The 21,657-nt window shown below is 43.9% G+C and overlaps 1 long non-coding RNA gene across 1 annotated transcript in view; it reads left to right on the forward strand.

Annotated features, from left to right (window-relative positions):
- Positions 1–18,305, forward strand: part of LOC135051263 (uncharacterized) — an 86,065-nt gene extending 67,760 nt beyond the window's left edge. The window contains exon 4 of the long non-coding RNA XR_010242143.1: positions 17,705–18,305. This is a non-coding gene — a long non-coding RNA (uncharacterized LOC135051263). The remainder of the gene's footprint in view (positions 1–17,704) is intronic.
- Positions 18,306–21,657: the final 3,352 nt, after the last annotated feature.

Here is a 21,657-nt window from a genome sequence, read left to right on the forward strand (position 1 = left end):
CGGTAAATCCTTTTCTCGTGGTCCGTAGGGGATACTGGGAATCCATTTAGTACCATGGGGTATAGACGGGTCCACTAGGAGCCATGGGCACTTTAAGAAATTGATAGTGTGCACTGGCTCCTCCCTCTATGCCCCTCCTACCAGACTCAGTCTAGGAAACTGTGCCCAAGGAGACGGACATACTTTGAGAGAAGGATAGATAAGGAAAGTGGTGAGATTACGAACCAGCACACACAAAACAAGAGAAAATCCATGCTAATCAAACTTGAAACAGGAACAGCAACAGCTGAACAAACCGGAATACTTAACCAAGTAACAGTGCAAGAAGACCGAAGCACCGGGCGGAAGCCCAGTGTCCCCTACGGACTATGAGAAAAGGATTTACCGGTAAGTAGAGATGTGCAGCTGGCACTTTTCGTGTTTTGTGTTTTGGTTTTGGTTCTAATTCCACTTTCGTGTTTTAGTTTTGGCTTGGTTTTGCCAAAACCACCCTTTCGAGTTTTGGTTTTGGTTTTGGATCTGGATGATTTTTGAAAAAAACATAAAATAGCTAAAATCACAGAATTTGTGGGTAATTTTGCTCCTACGGTATTATTAACCTCAATAACATTCATTTCCACTCATTTCCAGTCTATTCTGAACACCTCACACCTCACAATATTGTTTTTAGGCCTAAAAGTTGCACCGAGGTGGCTGTATGATCAAGCTAAGCGACACAAGTGTGCGGCACAAACACCTGGCCCATCTAGGATTTGCACTGCAGTGTCAGACAGGATGGCACTTTTCAAAAACTAGGCCCCAAACAGCACCTCATGCAAAGATGTAGAAGAGGTGCAATGAGGTAGCTGTATGACTAAGCCAAGCGACACAAACAATTACCACTGGATTTATACATCCAAATCACTGTAATTATACGTCCAAATCACTGGAATTAAATGGCAAAATCACTGGAATTATACGTCCAAATCACTGGAATTATGCATGCAAATCGCTGGAATTATACTGCAAAATCACTGTAATTTTGCTCCAAATCACTGGAATTATATTTCCAAATCACTGGAATTAAATGGCAAAATCACTGGAATTATACGTCCAAATCACTGGAATTATACATCCAAATGGCAAAATCACTGGAATTATACATCCAAATCACTGGAATTACATGGCAAAATCACTGGATTTATACGTCAAAATCACTGGAATTATATGGCCAAATCACTGGAATTATACGGCCAAATCACTGGAATTATACGGCCAAATCACTGGAATTAAATGGCAAAATCACTGGAAATATACTTCAAAATCACTGTAATTATACGTCTAAATCACTGGAATTAAATGGCAGTACCACTGGACATATACGGAAGTGTCAGACAGGATGGCACTTTAAAAAAAATAGTCCCCAAACAGCACATCATGCCAATAAGTAAAAGAGGGCAATGAGGTAGCTGTATGACTAAACTAAGCGATACAAGTGTGCAGCACAAACACCTGGCCCATCTAGGGTTGGCACTGCAGTCCCACTGCACTAATGGTGGATACCAGACGCACGTCTAACACCAGCATAGTTGTTATGGCCTCAGTAATCGGCTTTGCAACAGGGTATATATATATATATATATATATATGGGTGGTCTTCAGTATGCCGGCGGTCGGGCTCCCGGCGACCAGCATACCGGCGCCGGGAGCCCGACAGCCGGCATATTGACACTTATTCTCCCTCGTGGGGGTCCACGACCCCCCTGGAGGGAGAATAAAATAGTGTGGCGCGCGTAGCGCGCCACCGTGCCCGTAGCATGGCGAGCGCAGCGAGCCCGCAAGGGGCTCATTTGCGCTCGCCACACTGTCGGTAAGCCGGCGGCCGGCCTCCTGGCGCTGGTATGCTGGTCGCCGGGAGGCCGGCCGCCGGCAGATCGTAGTGAACCCATATATATATATATATATATATATATATATATATATATATATATATATATACGCCAGTATCACTGGACTGAACTTATACGCCAGTACCACTATAATTATACGACAGGATCACTGGATTTATACGGCAGGATCACTGTAATTATACGCCAGTACCACTGTAATTATATGGCAGGATTGCTGGAATTATAAGGCAGGATCACTGTAATTAAATGGCCAAATCACTGGAATTAAACGGACAAATCACTGGAATTATACGTCCAAATCACTGGAATTAAATGGCAAAATCAATGGAATTATACTGCAAAATCATTGTAATAATACTGCAAAATCACTGTATTTATACATCCAAATCATTGGAATTATACGTCCAAATCACTGGAATTGTACGTCCAAATCACTGGAATTAAATGGCAAAATCACTGGAATTATACGTCCAAATCACTGGAATTAAATGGCAAAATCACTGGAATTATACTGCAAAATCACTGTAATAATACTGCAAAATCACTGTATTTATACATCCAAATCACTGGAATTATACATCCAAATCACTGGAATTAAATGGCAGTCCCAATGGACATATATACTAAATGTCAGACAGGATGGCACTTTTCAAAAACTAGGCCCCAAACAGTACCTCATGCAAAGATGTCGAAGAGGTGCAATGATGTAGCTGTATGACTAAGCCAAGCAACACAAACAATTGCCACTGGAATTATACATCCAAATCACTGGAATTAAATGGAAAAATCACTGGAAATAAATGGCAAAATCATTGGAATTAAATGGCAAAATCACTGGAATTATACGTCCAAATCACTGGAATTAAATGGCAAAATCACTGGAATTAAATGGCAAAATCACTGGAATTATACATCCAAATCATTGGAATTAAATGGCAAAATCTCTGTATCGCCTGCCTAGTGAAGTGGAATCTAGATGGGATTTGGTACCAGGGACACAATACCTCCATCAATTCTCTAAATCCCACTGCACCAATGGCGGATACCGGACTCACGTCTAACACCAACATAAGTGTCAAGGCCTCAGTTATGAGGGCTTCCATCGTCATGTGAAGCAGAACCACTAGTCATGAACATAGCCAGGGACTCAGACGTTCCTTGCCACTCTGTGTCGTAAATGGCATATTGGCAAGTTTACGTTTCTCCTCAGACCATTTCAGTTTCTTTTTTTTGGGTCTTTTTACTGAACTTTGGCTTTTTGGATTTTACATGCCCTCTACTATCACATTGGGCATTGGCCTTGGCAGACGACGTTGATGGCATTTCATCGTCTATGTCATGGCTAGTGGCAGCAGCTTTAGCATTAGGAGGAAGTGGTTCTTAATCTTTCCCTATTTTATCCTCCAAATTTTTGTTCTCCATTATTTTTTTGGAGTTATATAACACAATATGCGGCACTGGAATGACTGATGGCTGATGCACAGGACACTACCACTGGTCTGATGCAGCACAACACAGCAACACTGTAAGGGGCTTGTTGTTGTTGTTGTTGTTGTTGTTGTTGTTGTTGTTGTTGTTGTTGTTGTTGTTATTATTATATGGCAGCAGTGGACATATAGCAGCAGCGTATACCACTGTGACTGCCTAGTCTCTGGAATGACTGATGGCCAGGACACTACCACTGGTCTGATGCAGCACAATATAGCAACACTGTAAGGGATTTGTTGTTGTTGTTGTTGTTGTTGTTGTTATTATTATTATTTTGATACGGCAGCAGTGGACATATAGCAGCCGCATATACCACTGTGACTGCCTGGTCACTGGAATGACTGATGGCCAGGACACTACCACTGGTCTGATGCAGCACAATACAGCAACACTGTAAGGGACTTGTTGTTGTTGTTGTTGTTGTTGTTGTTATTATTATTATATGGCAGCAGTGGACATATAGCAGCCGCATATACCACTGTGACTGCCTGGTCACTGGAATGACTGATGGCCAGGACACTACCACTGGTCTGATGCAGCACAATACAGCAACACTGTAAGGGACTTGTTGTTGTTGTTGTTATTATTATTATATGGCAGCAGTGGACATATAGCAGCCGCATATACCACTGTGACTGCCTGGTCACTGGAATGACTGATGGCCAGGACACTACCACTGGTCTGATGCAGCACAATACAGCAACACTGTAAGGGACTTGTTGTTGTTGTTGTTGTTGTTGTTGTTGTTGTTATTATTATTATATGGCAGCAGTGGACATATAGCAGCCGCATATACCACTGTGACTGCCTGGTCACTGGAATGACTGATGGCCAGGACACTACCACTGGTCTGATGCAGCACAATACAGCAACACTGTAAGGGACTTGTTGTTGTTGTTGTTATTATTATTATTATACAGCAGCACTGGACATATAGCAGCAGAGTATACCACTGTGACTGCCTGGTCACTAGAATGACTACCACTGGTCTGATGCAGAATAACACAGCAACACTGTAAGGGACTTGTTGTTGTTGTTGTTGTGGTTGTTATTATTATTATTATTATTATTATTATTATACGGCAGCAGTGGACATATAGCAGCAGCGTATACCACTGTGACTGCCTGGTTACTGGACTGACTGATGGCCAGGACACTACCACTGGTATGATGCAGCACAACACAGCAACACTGTAAGGGACTTGTTGTTGTTGTTGTGGTTGTTGTGGTTGTTATTATTATTATTATACGGCAGCAGTGGACATACATATAGCAGCAGCATATACCACTGTGACTGCCTGGTCACTAGAATGACTGATGGCCAGGACACTACCACTGGTCTGATGCAGCACAACACAGCAACACTGTAAGGGACTTGTTGTTGTTATTATTATTATTATTATTATTATACGGCAGCAGTGGACATATAGCAGCAGCCTATACCACTGTGACTGCCTGGTCACTGGAATGACTGATGGCCAGGACACTGGTCTGATGCAGGACAACACAGCAACACTGTAAGGGACTTATTATACAGCAACATTGGACATATGGCAGCAGAGGACACCACCACTGTGACTGATCACTGGACTGACTGATGCACAGGACACTACCACTGGTCTGATGCAGGACAACACAGCGACACTGTAAGGGACTTATTATACAGCAGCATTGGACATATGGCAGCAGAGGACACCACCACTGTGACTGATGCAGCACAACACACCACCACTGAACTAATGCAGCACAACACAGCACCACTGGACAGCACTGGACATATGGCAGCAGAGGACACAAGCACTGTGACTGGACAGATTCAGCACAAGACACAGGCACTGAGGACACTGAGAGAACGGAGACACGTCCTCTCTCTACACTCACCAATGCCGGAGTGAAAATGGTGGGGACGCGCGGCTCCTTATATGGAATCCAAACCCCGCGAGAATCCGACAGTGGGATGATGACATTTTGCCTGGTTCTGGTTTACGAGTCAGGTGAAAATTATATATGGGTGTGACAAATATGCGCAATTAAAACCAGAATTATGCAGCAGAAACACACGTGAATAGAGTGTTCATCCAACACTCAAAAAAACTGAATGTTTAAAAATATTTTTCACGTGTTCAATCCTGCGCTATTCTGCTTAACCATGTGTAAAACATATACCACAAGAGTGCATATAAAAAACAGATGATCGTGCAACATAAAATGTGTACATGCAAAGCACCACATCCAAATAAAATGAAAAGTTACTGAGCTTTTATAAATGGAATGGATCACACGCTTCTGTGAGCAACTTCTTAATACATGTAGGAGACAAGATCATCCAAGAATCTCTGAAATCAGAAAAAAGTGCTTCCCTCTAATGGGTATAACCCTTTGCAGGGGGGATCAGCACAGAGAATAAATCATAGTGCAGTATTTTGTATAAAATCAGAGGGGTTTTAATTAGAGATGAGCGCCTGAAATTTTTCGGGTTTTGTGTTTTGGTTTTGGGTTCGGTTCCGCGGCCGTGTTTTGGGTTCGAACGCGTTTTGGCAAAACCTCACCGAATTTTTTTTGTCGGATTCGGGTGTGTTTTGGATTCGGGTGTTTTTTTCCAAAAACACTAAAAAACAGCTTAAATCATAGAATTTGGGGGTCATTTTGATCCCAAAGTATTATTAACCTCAAAAACCATAATTTACACTCATTTTCAGTCTATTCTGAATACCTCACACCTCACAATATTATTTTTAGTCCTAAAATTTGCACCGAGGTCGCTGTGTGAGTAAGATAAGCGACCCTAGTGGCCGACACAAACACCGGGCCCATCTAGGAGTGGCACTGCAGTGTCACGCAGGATGTCCCTTCCAAAAAACCCTCCCCAAACAGCACATGACGCAAAGAAAAAAAGAGGCGCAATGAGGTAGCTGTGTGAGTAAGATTAGCGACCCTAGTGGCCGACACAAACACCGGGCCCATCTAGGAGTGGCACTGCAGTGTCACGCAGGATGTCCCTTCCAAAAAACCCTCCCCAAACAGCACATGACGCAAAGAAAAAAAGAGGCGCAATGAGGTAGCTGTGTGAGTAAGATTAGCGACCCTAGTGGCCGACACAAACACCGGGCCCATCTAGGAGTGGCACTGCAGTGTCACGCAGGATGGCCCTTCCAAAAAACCCTCCCCAAACAGCACATGACGCAAAGAAAAAAAGAGGCGCAATGAGGTAGCTGACTGTGTGAGTAAGATTAGCGACCCTAGTGGCCGACACAAACACCGGACCCATCTAGGAGTGGCACTGCAGTGTCACGCAGGATGTCCCTTCCAAAAAACCCTCCCCAAACAGCACATGACGCAAAGAAAAAAAGAGGCGCAATGAGGTAGCTGTGTGAGTAAGATTAGCGACCCTAGTGGCCGACACAAACACCGGGCCCATCTAGGAGTGGCACTGCAGTGTCACGCAGGATGTCCCTTCCAAAAAACCCTCCCCAAACAGCACATGATGCAAAGAAAAAAAGAGGCGCAATGAGGTAGCTGACTGTGTGAGTAAGATTAGCGACCCTAGTGGCCGACACAAACACCGGGCCCATCTAGGAGTGGCACTGCAGTGTCACGCAGGATGTCCCTTCCAAAAAACCCTCCCCAAACAGCACATGACGCAAAGAAAAAAAGAGGCGCAATGAGGTAGCTGACTGTGTGAGTAAGATTAGCGACCCTAGTGGCCGACACAAACACCGGGCCCATCTAGGAGTGGCACTGCAGTGTCACGCAGGATGTCCCTTCCAAAAAACCCTCCCCAATCAGCACATGATGCAAAGAAAAAGAAAAGAAAAAAGAGGTGCAAGATGGAATTGTCCTTGGGCCCTCCCACCCACCCTTATGTTGTATAAACAAAACAGGACATGCACACTTTAACCAACCCATCATTTCAGTGACAGGGTCTGCCACACGACTGTGACTGATATGACGGGTTGGTTTGGACCCCCCCCAAAAAAGAAGCAATTAATCTCTCCTTGCACAAACTGGCTCTACAGAGGCAAGATGTCCACCTCATCTTCACCCTCCGATATATCACCGTGTACATCCCCCTCCTCACAGATTATCAATTCGTCCCCACTGGAATCCACCATCTCAGCTCCCTGTGTACTTTGTGGAGGCAATTGCTGCTGGTCAATGTCTCCGCGGAGGAATTGATTATAATTCATTTTAATGAACATCATCTTCTCCACATTTTCTGGATGTAACCTCGTACGCCGATTGCTGACAAGGTGAGCGGCGGCACTAAACACTCTTTCGGAGTACACACTTGTGGGAGGGCAACTTAGGTAGAATAAAGCCAGTTTGTGCAAGGGCCTCCAAATTGCCTCTTTTTCCTGCCAGTATAAGTACGGACTGTGTGACGTGCCTACTTGGATGCGGTCACTCATATAATCCTCCACCATTCTATCAATGTTGAGAGAATCATATGCAGTGACAGTAGACGACATGTCCGTAATCGTTGTCAGGTCCTTCAGTCCGGACCAGATGTCAGCATCAGCAGTCGCTCCAGACTGCCCTGCATCACCGCCAGCGGGTGGGCTCGGAATTCTGAGCCTTTTCCTCGCACCCCCAGTTGCGGGAGAATGTGAAGGAGGAGATGTTGACAGGTCGCGTTCCGCTTGACTTGACAATTTTGTCACCAGCAGGTCTTTCAACCCCAGCAGACCTGTGTCTGCCGGAAAGAGAGATCCAAGGTAGGCTTTAAATCTAGGATCGAGCACGGTGGCCAAAATGTAGTGCTCTGATTTCAACAGATTGACCACCCGTGAATCCTTGTTAAGCGAATTAAGGGCTGCATCCACAAGTCCCACATGCCTAGCGGAATCGCTCCCTTTTAGCTCCTTCTTCAATGCCTCCAGCTTCTTCTGCAAAAGCCTGATGAGGGGAATGACCTGACTCAGGCTGGCAGTGTCTGAACTGACTTCACGTGTGGCAAGTTCAAAGGGCATCAGAACCTTGCACAACGTTGAAATCATTCTCCACTGCACTTGAGACAGGTGCATTCCACCTACTATATCGTGCTCAATTGTATAGGCTTGAATGGCCTTTTGCTGCTCCTCCAACCTCTGAAGCATATAGAGGGTTGAATTCCACCTCGTTACCACTTCTTGCTTCAGATGATGGCAGGGCAGGTTCAGTAGTTTTTGGTGGTGCTCCAGTCTTCTGTACGTGGTGCCTGTACGCCGAAAGTGTCCCGCAATTTTTCTGGCCACCGACAGCATCTCTTGCACGCCCCTGTCGTTTTTTAAAAAATTCTGCACCACCAAATTCAAGGTATGTGCAAAACATGGGACGTGCTGGAATTTGCCCATATTTAATGCACACACAATATTGCTGGCGTTGTCCGATGCCACAAATCCACAGGAGAGTCCAATTGGGGTAAGCCATTCCGCGATGATCTTCCTCAGTTGCCGTAAGAGGTTTTCAGCTGTGTGCGTATTCTGGAAAGCGGTGATACAAAGCGTAGCCTGCCTAGGAAAGAGTTGGCGTTTGCGAGATGCTGCTACTGGTGCCGCCGCTGCTGTTCTTGCGGCGGGAGTCCATACATCTACCCAGTGGGCTGTCACAGTCATATAGTCCTGACCCTGCCCTGCTCCACTTGTCCACATGTCCGTGGTTAAGTGGACATTGGGTACAACTGCATTTTTTAGGACACTGGTGAGTCTTTTTCTGACGTCCGTGTACATTCTCGGTATCGCCTGCCTAGAGAAGTGGAACCTAGATGGTATTTGGTAACGGGGGCACACTGCCTCAATAAATTGTCTAGTTCCCTGTGAACTAACGGCGGATACCGGACGCACGTCTAACACCAACATAGTTGTCAAGGACTCAGTTATCCGCTTTGCAGTAGGATGACTGCTGTGATATTTCATCTTCCTCGCAAAGGACTGTTGAACAGTCAATTGCTTACTGGAAGTAGTACAAGTGGGCTTACGACTTCCCCTCTGGGATGACCATCGACTCCCAGCGGCAACAACAGCAGCGCCAGCAGCAGTAGGCGTTACACGCAAGGATGCATCGGAGGAATCCCAGGCAGGAGAGGACTCGTCAGAATTGCCAGTGACATGGCCTGCAGGACTATTGGCATTCCTGGGGAAGGAGGAAATTGACACTGAGGGAGTTGGTGGGGTGGTTTGCGTGAGCTTGGTTACAAGAGGAAGGGATTTACTGGTCAGTGGACTGCTTCCGCTGTCACCCAAAGTTTTTGAACTTGTCACTGACTTATTATGAATGCGCTGCAGGTGACGTATAAGGGAGGATGTTCCGAGGTGGTTAACGTCCTTACCCCTACTTATTACAGCTTGACAAAGGGAACACACGGCTTGACACCTGTTGTCCGCATTTCTGGTGAAATCCCTCCACACCGAAGAGCTGATTTTTTTTGGTATTTTCACCTGGCATGTAAACGGCAATATTCCTCCCACGGACAACAGGTGTCTCCCCGGGTGCCTGACTTAAACAAACCACCTCACCATCAGAATCCTCCTGGTCAATTTCCTCCCCAGCGCCAGCAACACCCATATCCTCCTCATCCTGGTGTACTTCAACACTGACATCTTCAATCTGACTATCAGGAACTGGACTGCGGGTGCTCCTTCCAGCACTTGCAGGGGGCGTGCAAATGGTGGAAGGCGCATGCTCTTCACGTCCAGTGTTGGGAAGGTCAGGCATCGCAACCGACACAATTGGACTCTCCTTGTGGATTTGGGATTTCAAAGAACGCACAGTTCTTTGCGGTGCTTTTGCCAGCTTGAGTCTTTTCAGTTTTCTAGCGAGAGGCTGAGTGCTTCCATCCTCATGTGAAGCTGAACCACTAGCCATGAACATAGGCCAGGGCCTCAGCCGTTCCTTGCCACTCCGTGTGGTAAATGGCATATTGGCAAGTTTACGCTTCTCCTCCGACAATTTTATTTTAGGTTTTGGAGTCCTTTTTTTACTGATATTTGGTGTTTTGGTTTTGACATGCTCTGTACTATGCCATTGGGCATCGGCCTTGGCAGACGACGTTGCTGGCATTTCATCGTCTCGGCCATGACTAGTGGCAGCAGCTTCAGCACGAGGTGGAAGTGGATCTTGATCTTTCCCTAATTTTGGAACCTCAACATTTTTGTTCTCCATATTTTAATAGGCACAACTAAAAGGCACCTCAGGTAAACAATGGAGATGGATGGATTGGATACTAGTATACAATTATGGACGGGCTGCCGAGTGCCGACACAGAGGTAGCCACAGCCGTGAACTACCGCACTGTACTGTGTCTGCTGCTAATATATAGACTGGTTGATAAAGAGATAGTATACTCGTAACTAGTATGTATGTATAAAGAAAGAAAAAAAAACCACGGTTAGGTGGTATATACAATTATGGACGGGCTGCCGAGTGCCGACACAGAGGTAGCCACAGCCGTGAACTACCGCACTGTACTGTGTCTGCTGCTAATATATAGACTGGTTGATAAAGAGATAGTATACTCGTAACTAGTATGTATGTATGTATAAAGAAAGAAAAAAAAACCACGGTTAGGTGGTATATACAATTATGGACGGGCTGCCGAGTGCCGACACAGAGGTAGCCACAGCCGTGAACTACCGCACTGTACTGTGTCTGCTGCTAATATATAGACTGGTTGATAAAGAGATAGTATACTCGTAACTAGTATGTATGTATAAAGAAAGAAAAAAAAAACACGGTTAGGTGGTATATACAATTATGGACGGGCTGCCGAGTGCCGACACAGAGGTAGCCACAGCCGTGAACTACCGCACTGTACTGTGTCTGCTGCTAATATAGACTGGTTGATAAAGAGATAGTATACTCGTAACTAGTATGTATGTATAAAGAATGAAAAAAAAACCACGGTTAGGTGGTATATACAATTATGGACGGGCTGCCGAGTGCCGACACAGAGGTAGCCACAGCCGTGAACTACCGCACTGTACTGTGTCTGCTGCTAATATATAGACTGGTTGATAAAGAGATAGTATACTCGTAACTAGTATGTATGTATAAAGAAAGAAAAAAAAACCACGGTTAGGTGGTATATACAATTATGGACGGGCTGCCGAGTGCCGACACAGAGGTAGCCACAGCCGTGAACTACCGCACTGTACTGTGTCTGCTGCTAATATATAGACTGGTTGATAAAGAGATAGTATACTCGTAACTAGTATGTATGTATAAAGAAAGAAAAAAAAACCACGGTTAGGTGGTATATACAATTATGGACGGGCTGCCGAGTGCCGACACAGAGGTAGCCACAGCCGTGAACTACCGCACTGTACTGTGTCTGCTGCTAATATATAGACTGGTTGATAAAGAGATAGTATACTACTAATATTATATACTGGTGGTCAGGTCACTGGTCACTAGTCACACTGGCAGTGGCACTCCTGCAGCAAAAGTGTGCACTGTTTAATTTTAATATAATATTATGTACTCCTGGCTCCTGCTATAACCTATAACTGGCACTGCAGTAGTGCTCCCCAGTCTCCCCCACAATTATAAGCTGTGTGAGCTGAGCAGTCAGACAGATATATAATATATATAGATGATGCAGCACACTGGCCTGAGCCTGAGCAGTGCACACAGATATGGTATGTGACTGACTGAGTCACTGTGTGTATCGCTTTTTTCAGGCAGAGAACGGATATATTAAATAAACTGCACTGTGTGTCTGGTGGTCACTCACTATATAATATATTATGTACTCCTGGCTCCTGCTATAACCTATAACTGGCACTGCAGTAGTGCTCCCCAGTCTCCCCCACAATTATAAGCTGTGTGAGCTGAGCAGTCAGACAGATATATAATATATATAGATGATGCAGCACACTGGCCTGAGCCTGAGCAGTGCACACAGATATGGTATGTGACTGACTGAGTCACTGTGTGTATCGCTTTTTTCAGGCAGAGAACGGATATATTAAATAAACTGCACTGTGTGTCTGGTGGTCACTCACTATATAATATATTATGTACTCCTGGCTCCTGCTATAACCTATAACTGGCACTGCAGTAGTGCTCCCCAGTCTCCCCCACAATTATAAGCTGTGTGAGCTGAGCAGTCAGACAGATATATATAATATTATATATAGATAATAGATGATGCAGCACACTGGCCTGAGCCTGAGCAATGCACACAGATATGGTATGTGACTGAGTCACTGTGTGCTGTGTATCGCTTTTTTCAGGCAGAGAACGGATTATATTATGTACTCCTGGCTCCTGCTATAACCTATAACTGGCACTGCAGTAGTGCTCCCCAGTCTCCCCCACAATTATAAGCTGTGTGAGCTGAGCAGTCAGACAGATATATATAATATTATATATAGATAATAGATGATGCAGCACACTGGCCTGAGCCTGAGCAGTGCACACAGATATGGTATGTGACTGAGTCACTGTGTGCTGTGTATCGCTTTTTTCAGGCAGAGAACGGATTATAAATAAAAGTGGTGGTCACTGGTCACTATCAGCAAAACTCTGCACTGTACACTACTGAGTACTCCTAATGCTCCCCAAAATTAGTAAATCAAGTGTCTCTCTAATCTATTCTAATTCTAAACGGAGAGGACGCCAGCCACGTCCTCTCCCTATCAATCTCAATGCACGTGTGAAAATGGCGGCGACGCGCGGCTCCTTATATAGAATCCGAGTCTCGCGATAGAATCCGAGCCTCGCGAGAATCCGACAGCGTCATGATGACGTTCGGGCGCGCTCGGGTTAACCGAGCAAGGCGGGAAGATCCGAGTCGCTCGGACCCGTGAAAAAAAACATGAAGTTCTGGCGGGTTCGGATTCAGAGAAACCGAACCCGCTCATCTCTAGTTTTAATACAAATCGCACTTACAACACATAAGAATAAAAGTCACATGTAAAAACTCCTTTCATGGCAACAGCACTTGAACATTGCAAACATATCACCACAGCTCCTGTTGATGTACTCAGGATAGGGTTCGGCAGCCACAGCTCCGGAATCTGTGGGAGCTTCTCCAAGGTGACAGTGCAGAGTCGGTGAGTGTCCAAACAGGCAGGAGTTACAGAACCACACTTAACGCGTTTCGGACCTCGCTGGGTCCTTCATCAGAAGTGTGGTCACAGTTACAGAATGAACCTTTTAAAGGATTTACTAATTGTACAACTAGAAACAGCGGTGCAGGATCCTCGTTTCCTGTTCCCTGACCGGAAATGATGTCATCCGTTTGAGAGCGCTGCGTTCCATAACTATTCTACCGGAAACAGGAAATCCTTCTCAGCTTGCTTCAGCGCTGCGTTCCACTGCGGGTCATAGAGTCACTTGCGCCGCGTTCCACTGCGGGTCATAGCGTTCATATAGTCGTATAGTCACTAGCATGAATATTCATATAAATCCATGCTTTACACATATAAATAATAATAATACTGCACTATGATTTATTCTCTGTGCTGATCCCCCCTGCAAAGGGTTATACCCATTAGAGGGAAGCACTTTTTTCTGATTTCAGAGATTCTTGGATGATCTTGTCTCCTACATATATTAAGAAGTTGCTCACAGAAGCGTGTGATCCATTCCATTTATAAAAGCTCAGTAACTTTTCATTTTATTTGGATGTGGTGCTTTGCATGTACACATTTTATGTTGCACGATCATCTGTTTTTTATATGCACTCTTGTGGTATATGTTTTACACATGGTTAAGCAGAATAGCGCAGGATTGAACACGTGAAAAATATTTTTAAACATTCAGTTTTTTTGAGTGTTGGATGAACACTCTATTCACGTGTGTTTCTGCTGCATAATTCTGGTTTTAATTGCGCATATTTGTCACACCCATATATAATTTTCACTTGTTCCAAATTTCATCCATTGGGTGTTACACCTTGCAGCAGACATGTTCAATTTTAGAGAAACAAGAAAAGAGTTAATATCATCCACTTTTTCAAAAACCAATGACATAATTGATGTCTGCGATGAAGATTTGGATACTATTTTTTCTAAATTAGAGGGGTGATGTTAAAAGAGAACCGCTTATGGTGGGAACTAATTACCTTGGAAAAGTATCATGCTGACCAGATCATTCCCAAAGGTCTTAAGATTGTCAAGCCCCCTTCATTTACTACTGAAGATGGGAATTTTAAACGAGAATGGGACTCTATCTTGGATAGCTGTTCGCTGTCCTTGATAGGCCTCATTATTAAGGAGAGAAGGTCAGCAATATCCAAGTTAAATGATGAAATTAATCTGTTACACACCCTCATTAACCCTTTTAAAGAACTTGAAGATTTTAGAACAGCTGAAAGAGAATTATTAAGGAAGATAACCAAGAATACCAAGGAATTGAGAGATAAAAAGCATAAAAAATATTTAAGAGACATAGGGGAAGTGAATATAGAAAAAGTATCTATTTATCCCAAAAAAAAAAACAAATAATACACCCACTTGGAGGAAGAATAATGTAAGAAATTTTAGGACACAACATAATGTACAATGGAGAAATAATTCATATCAACAGAATGAACCATTTGAACCAGTTTATAATAGACGATCATCAAAGTTTAAATATAGGAATTATAACCACAAACAGAGATATAATCAGGAAAGTGGTGACCCCTATAGATTGGACACATGGAAGGCCCCTTTTGAGAGGGTACCCAGGAACTATAATTCCTATAATACTACGAATAGGTTTTCAGCCTTTCAAGAAATGCAGGATGAAAATCCATCCACCTCATACTCGCCCCGTTTAAACTGGGACCCCAGAACCCCAAGGAGACCCAAAGTATAAAAAATGGTAAAAATAAAAAGAGATATAGGGGAAAAAGAGCGGGAACAAAATCTATATCCAATACACAAAAAAGAAAGAAAAAGGCCCCCAACATAGAAAATGGGACGGAAAAAGTTAGTGAGTAAGATTTTTAATTTGAGTTCAAGAGTGCTAGATACTAATGAAGAGAGAGTCCTCAAGAAGGGACTTAAGTTCGCTCCTTCGTACCAATCTAATCCTTTTGAAATTTATGTGGATGTACAGAAGTTTGTCAGGAAATTGGCAGTAAAGCGTTTCTTCCTGAATAAGGAGAAAGAAGCACCAAACATAAGTGCAATAGAGGTAAACAAAAAGTCTAAATTTAAACCTCCATCCACTTTTTATCCTACCCACTGTAGGGGAAGCTGTGTCGACTGCTTTAATAAAGTCGTCTGCAGTGAAATTGATGCTCTGTTGTCTAATAAAAACAAAAAGGGCCCAAACAGAAGCTTAAATCTCACTAAAAATGAATTTAAAGCCATCAAATCTTTAAAGGAGGACTCTGAACTTATAATAAAACCCGCCGATAAAGGCGGGGGAGTAGTCCTCATGGACAAAAGTAAATATGTGGAAGAGATTCACAAACGACTCAATAATGGAATCACTTATAAGAAACTAAAAAGTGACCCTACTTTGAAAATTGAGAAAGCACTAGGAGTATTTGTACAAAAAGCTATGGATGATGGGGTATTAACACAAAATGAAGTAGATTTCATCAAGATAAAGAACCCCACAATTCCAACTATATACACCCTCCCAAAAGTTCATAAGGATTGTAATAACCCACCTGGTCGCCCTATAATTTCGGGTTGTAATAGCATTACTTCAAATCTCTCTGCAGTAATTGACTATTACCTACAACCTTTAGTAATATTGACAAAAGCTTACTTGAAGGATACAGGGGATGTACTTAGAAAATTAAAGGATCAGAATTGGGAACCTGAACTTTTTTTATGCAGTGCTGATGTCACCACGTTATACACCGTTATTGAGAAGGAAAGGGGTTTAACAGCAGTCTCCTTTTTCCTAGAAAAAAGTGATTTGAATCCACTGACAAAAAGATTTATTTTAGAAGGAATAGAGTTTATACTTGTCAATAATTATTTTAGTTTTGATGGTGATTTTTACCTACAGGTTGTGGGTACTGCCATGGGCACCAGGTTCGCCTCTAGTTACACCAATTTGTTTATGGCGTACTGGGAGGAACACCAGATATGGCCGGATGGCGGTCTAGTGGCGAACCTGGCAGAACCTGGCAGAGGTACATAGATGATGTCCTATTTGTATGGAGGGGCGATGAGGAATCATTAACTATGTTCTGTAATCTACTTAATGAGAACAATATGGCGATAAAACTCACGTTCTCATATAGCAAAAAGGAAATTCATTTCTTGGACCTGTGCATTTATGTTGATCAAGGGTGCATAAAAACTAAAAATTATAGAAAACCCACTGATACCAACAGTTTTATTGAGAGATCAAGTTTGCACCATGATAACTGGCTGGAGGCGATACCTTTCAGTCAGTTCTCAAGAGTTAAACGCAATTGTACAGATAAAGAGATTTGTGATGTACAGTTGAATGAGATCTCAGAACGTTTTAAACAGAAGGGTTATGCATCAGGCACAATTGAGAAAGCACGAACCAAAATAAACAACATAGATAGAGATGATCTGCTAAAGATTAAAGATTGCGATAATAAGAAAAATGATAAGAATGAATGGGCTTTTATTAGTCAGTACAGTACCAATTTTAAAAGCATAGAAAATATTTTTAGAAGAAATTGGAAGCTCTTGCTGCAGGATCAAGCTCTCTCTGAGAGTCTCCCAACAGCACCGTCTTTTATTTATAGGAAGGCTCCGGCCTTAAAAGATAAACTCGTGAGAAGCAGTTTAGATGTAGAATCACGTCAGAGTGTTCGAACTAAGGGTTTCCACCGGTGTGGATGTTGCCTTATGTGCCGAACAGTTAAAAGTGACACCAGTAAAATTAAGGAATTAACCATTAATGATAAGATTTACACCATTAATCAATTTATTACGTGCAATTCACGGAATGTTGTATATGTGTTCGGTTGTAGTTGTGGCCTGTACTATGTAGGCAGGACCACTAGAGCCTTAAAAACGAGGCTGGCCGAACACATATACAACATTAGAAAAGGTCTGGACACACACACTGTGTCGGCACATTTTAAAAAATATCATGATAAAAAGGAATGCCATTTAAAATTCTTCTGTGGTATAGAATTAATCCTGCCAAAATTGAGAACCAGGGATGTGGAAAAAAGGTTATCTAAAGCAGAGATGCGGTGGATTTTCTTATTGAAAACTCTCACTCCCAATGGTTTGAATAATGAATTTGAATTAGGATGCTTTTTATCTTAGTTAATACAAATGTATTATTCTTTCCCACACAGTCTGTAACAAGCACTGTCACTTTATGGATGTTGGTATGGTGAAGGCTAACATTGAGAAATTATGAAATTCAGAATGTATGTATCACCATATATTTTACATTTTTGGCAGGGTCTGTTGGAATATCTCTATGGATAAAAAATGTTATCAACATCTATTATTTATATGTGTAAAGCATGGACTTATATGAATATTCATGCTAGTGACTATACGAACGCTATGACCCACAGTGGAACGCGGCGCAAGTGACTCTATGACCCGCAGTGGAATGCAGCGCTGAAGCCAGCTGAGAAGGATTTCCTGTTTCCGGTAGAATAGTTATGGAACGCAGCGCTCTCAAACGGATGACATTATTTCCGGTCAGGGAACAGGAAACGAGGATCCTGCACCGCTGTTTCTAGTTGTACAATTAGTAAATCCTTTAAAAGGTTCATTCTGTAACTGTGACCACACTTCTGATGACGGACCCAGCGAGGTCCGAAACGCGTTAAGTGTGGTTCTGTAACTCCTGCCTGTTTGGACACTCACCGACTCTGCACTGTCACCTTGGAGAAGCTCCCACAGATTCAGGAGCTGTGGCTGCCGAACCCTATCCTGAGTACATCAACAGGAGCTGTGGTGATATGTTTGCAATGTTCAAGTGCTGTTGCCATGAAAGGAGTTTTTACATGTGACTTTTATTCCTATGTGTTGTAAGTGCGATTTGTATTAAAACCCCTCTGATTTTATACAAAATACTGCACTATGATTTATTCTCTGTGCTGATCCCCCCTGCAAAGGGTTATACCCATTAGAGGGAAGCACTTTTTTCTGATTTCAGAGATTCTTGGATGATCTTGTCTCCTACATGTATTAAGAAGTTGCTCACAGAAGCGTGTGATCCATTCCATTTATAAAAGCTCAGTAACTTTTCATTTTATTTGGATGTGGTGCTTTGCATGTACACATTTTATGTTGCTCGATCATCTGTTTTTTATATGCACTCTTGTGGTATATGTTTTACACATGGTTAAGCAGAATAGCGCAGGATTGAACACGTGAAAAATATTTTTAAACTTACGAGTCAGGTGGGAAAACCCGAGCCTGGCTCTGATCTGGACTCGAATGGTGAAGATTGATACGGTTCGGTTCTCTGAGAACCGAACCCGCTCATCTCTACCGGTAAGTAATTAAAATTCTATTTTCTCTTATGTCCTAGGGGATACTGGGAATCCATTTAGTACCATGGGGAAGTACCAAAGCTCACAAACTGGGTGGGAGAGTGTTGAGGTTCCTGCAGAACTGATTGACCAAACTGAAGGTCCTCGGAGGCCAAAGTATCAAACTTGTAAAACTTTGCAAACGTGTTTAAACCTGACCAAGTAGCTGCTCGGCAGAGCTGTAGAGCTAAGACATCACGGGCAGCCACCCAAGAAGAACCCACCGACCTAGTAGAGTGGGCCTGTACAGATTTTGGAACCGGCAAGCATGCTGGATAGTGAGCCTGATCCAGTGTGCAACTGACTGATTTGAAGTAGGACACCCAATTTTATTGGGATCATAGAGAACGAACAGCGATCCCAATGACCTGTGATGAGCTGTCCTCTTTACATACACCTTCAAAGCCCTCACAACATCCAAAGGCTTTGACGTAGCAGAGGTGTCCGTAACAACCAGAACCACAATAGGTTGGTTGATGTGAAATGCAGACACCACCTTAGGAAGAAATTGCTGACGAGTTCTGAGTTCAGCTCTGTCCTCATGGAAAATTAGGTAGGGGCTCCTGTGAGACAACGCCCCCAGTTCCGACACACATCTTGCTGAAGCCAAGGCCAACAGTATGACAGACTTCCACATAAGGTACTTTACGTCTACCTCCTGTAACAGTTCAAACCAGTCAGACTGGTGGAACTGCTGCACCAAATTGAGATCCCAAGGTGCCGTGGGAGGCATAAAGGGAGGTTGGATGTGCAGAACACCTTTCAAGAACGTCTGGACCTCAGGAAGAGAAGCCAGTTGTTTCTGAAAGAAAATAGACAAGGCCGAAATCTGGACTTTTATGGAACCTAGACGTAGACCCACATCCACTCCCAACTGCAGAAAGAGCAGGAAACGTCCCAGATTAAATTCCACTGCAGAATATTGTCTGCACTCACACCAAGAGACATATTTCTTCCAAATATGGTGCTAATGTTTAGACGTTACCCCCTTCCAGGCTTGGATCATAGTCGGGATGACCTTGTCAAGAATCCCTCTCCTGGCTAGAATCAGCCATTCAACTTCAATGCCGTTAAACGTAGCCACGGTAAGTCTTGATAGACGAACTGGCCCTGTTGCAGAAGATCCTCGCAAAGAGGTAGAGACCACGGATCTTCGAGCAGCATCTCGAGAAGATCCGCATACCAGGCACTTCGTGGCCAGTCTGGAGCAATGAGAATTGCTTGACCCTTTTCCCTTTTTATTCTTTTTTAGAATTCTTGGGATCAGCGGAAGCGGAGGAAACAAGTACACCAGCTGGTTGACGCACGGAGTTGTCAGAGCATCTACCACCACTGCTTGTGGGTCCCTCGACCTGGAACAATACCGCTTCAGCTTCTTGTTGAATCGAGAGGCCATCATGTCGATTTGGGGATATCCCCACCGACGTGTCAACCACCGGAAGACCTCCGTGTGAAGGCCCCACTCCCCCGGGTGCAGGTCGTGTCGGCTGAGGAAGTCTGCTTCCCAGATGTCTACTCCCAGAATGAAGACCGCTGACAATGCCATGGCGTGTTTTTCCGCCAATAGGAGAATTCTTGACACCTCTGACACTGTGGCTCTGCTTTTCATTCCGTCCTGTCGGTTTATGTTTGTCACTGCCATCACATTTGTCCGACTGGACTTGAATGGCCTGATTCTGAAGAAGAGATGAGGCCTGCAGAAGGGCATTGTATATAGCCCTGAGTTCCAGGATGTTTATCGGAAGAACGACTTCCTCACTTGACCATCTCCCCTGAAACTGCACCCCCTGGGTGACTGCGCCCCAACTACTGAGGCTTGCGTCCATGGTTAGCAGAATCCATTTCTGAATCCCGAACCTCCGACCCTCGACTAGGTGAAAAGTCTGTAGCTACCACAGAAGGGAGATCCTGGCTTTTGGCGACAGACGGATCCTCTGGTGCATGTGAAGATGCGATCTGGACTATTTGTCCAACAGATCCAGCTGGAAGGGCCTCGCATGAAACGTTCTGCACTGTAAGAGGCCACCATTTTCCCCAGAAGGTGAATGCACAGATGCACCGAGAGCCGGGTTGGTTTCAGGACAGCCCGAACCATCGACTGGATTACCAAAGCCTTTTCCAAGGGAAGGAACACTTTCTGAGACTCTGTGTCCAGTATCATTCCCAGGAAAGGAAGCCTCTGTGGTGGTTCTAGGAGATATTTTGGTAGGTTCAGAATCCACCCATGATCCAGGAGTAGTCTGGTTGAGAGGTGTCGAAGTCAGAACTTAAGGATAAGGATATGTCTGATAAAATCCAGAAAACAAAAGATTAGACATACAGATTGTTTACATTTATGGCAGCAAGAGGGGGAGATGCAAAGGGAACAAACTTGTAAAGCAGGTTCCAAACCAAGCAGGAATGGAGACACGAACTCACCATTACCGACACGGGTCGAAGGGAATAAGATGGCTACAATCAATGGTACATCTGTAAATGATAGTAGTATGCAAGAGCAATGTATTAACCCTAACCTTTGCAAGTTGTATCCTGTTTTGAAGTCTTTTCAAGGTCATAGGTCACAGGAAGATGAATGATCCAGCCAAATCACAGCTCTCGTTCAGGCAGTCGTTTTGCAGGAAACTCAGGTGGGGCCTGTCCACCCAGTTAGAGCAGTACCAGTGTTCCCCACTGAAAGAACTGGTGAGGTCACAGCTACCGGTAAGTGTGAGACGGGTCATTGCACAGAGACAACAACACCCTACAGTAAACAGATTAGAAACGGAATGGTAGGATTACATCCTGTCTTGGAAATAGTAAGTCTCAGTGGGGGAACCGATAGTCAGGGAGTAATCCTCACCAGGAATAATGCAATGTATTGCCCGT

Source organism: Pseudophryne corroboree, chromosome 2 (assembly GCF_028390025.1).
Source record: "Pseudophryne corroboree isolate aPseCor3 chromosome 2, aPseCor3.hap2, whole genome shotgun sequence".
Lineage (NCBI taxonomy): Eukaryota > Metazoa > Chordata > Amphibia > Anura > Myobatrachidae > Pseudophryne > Pseudophryne corroboree.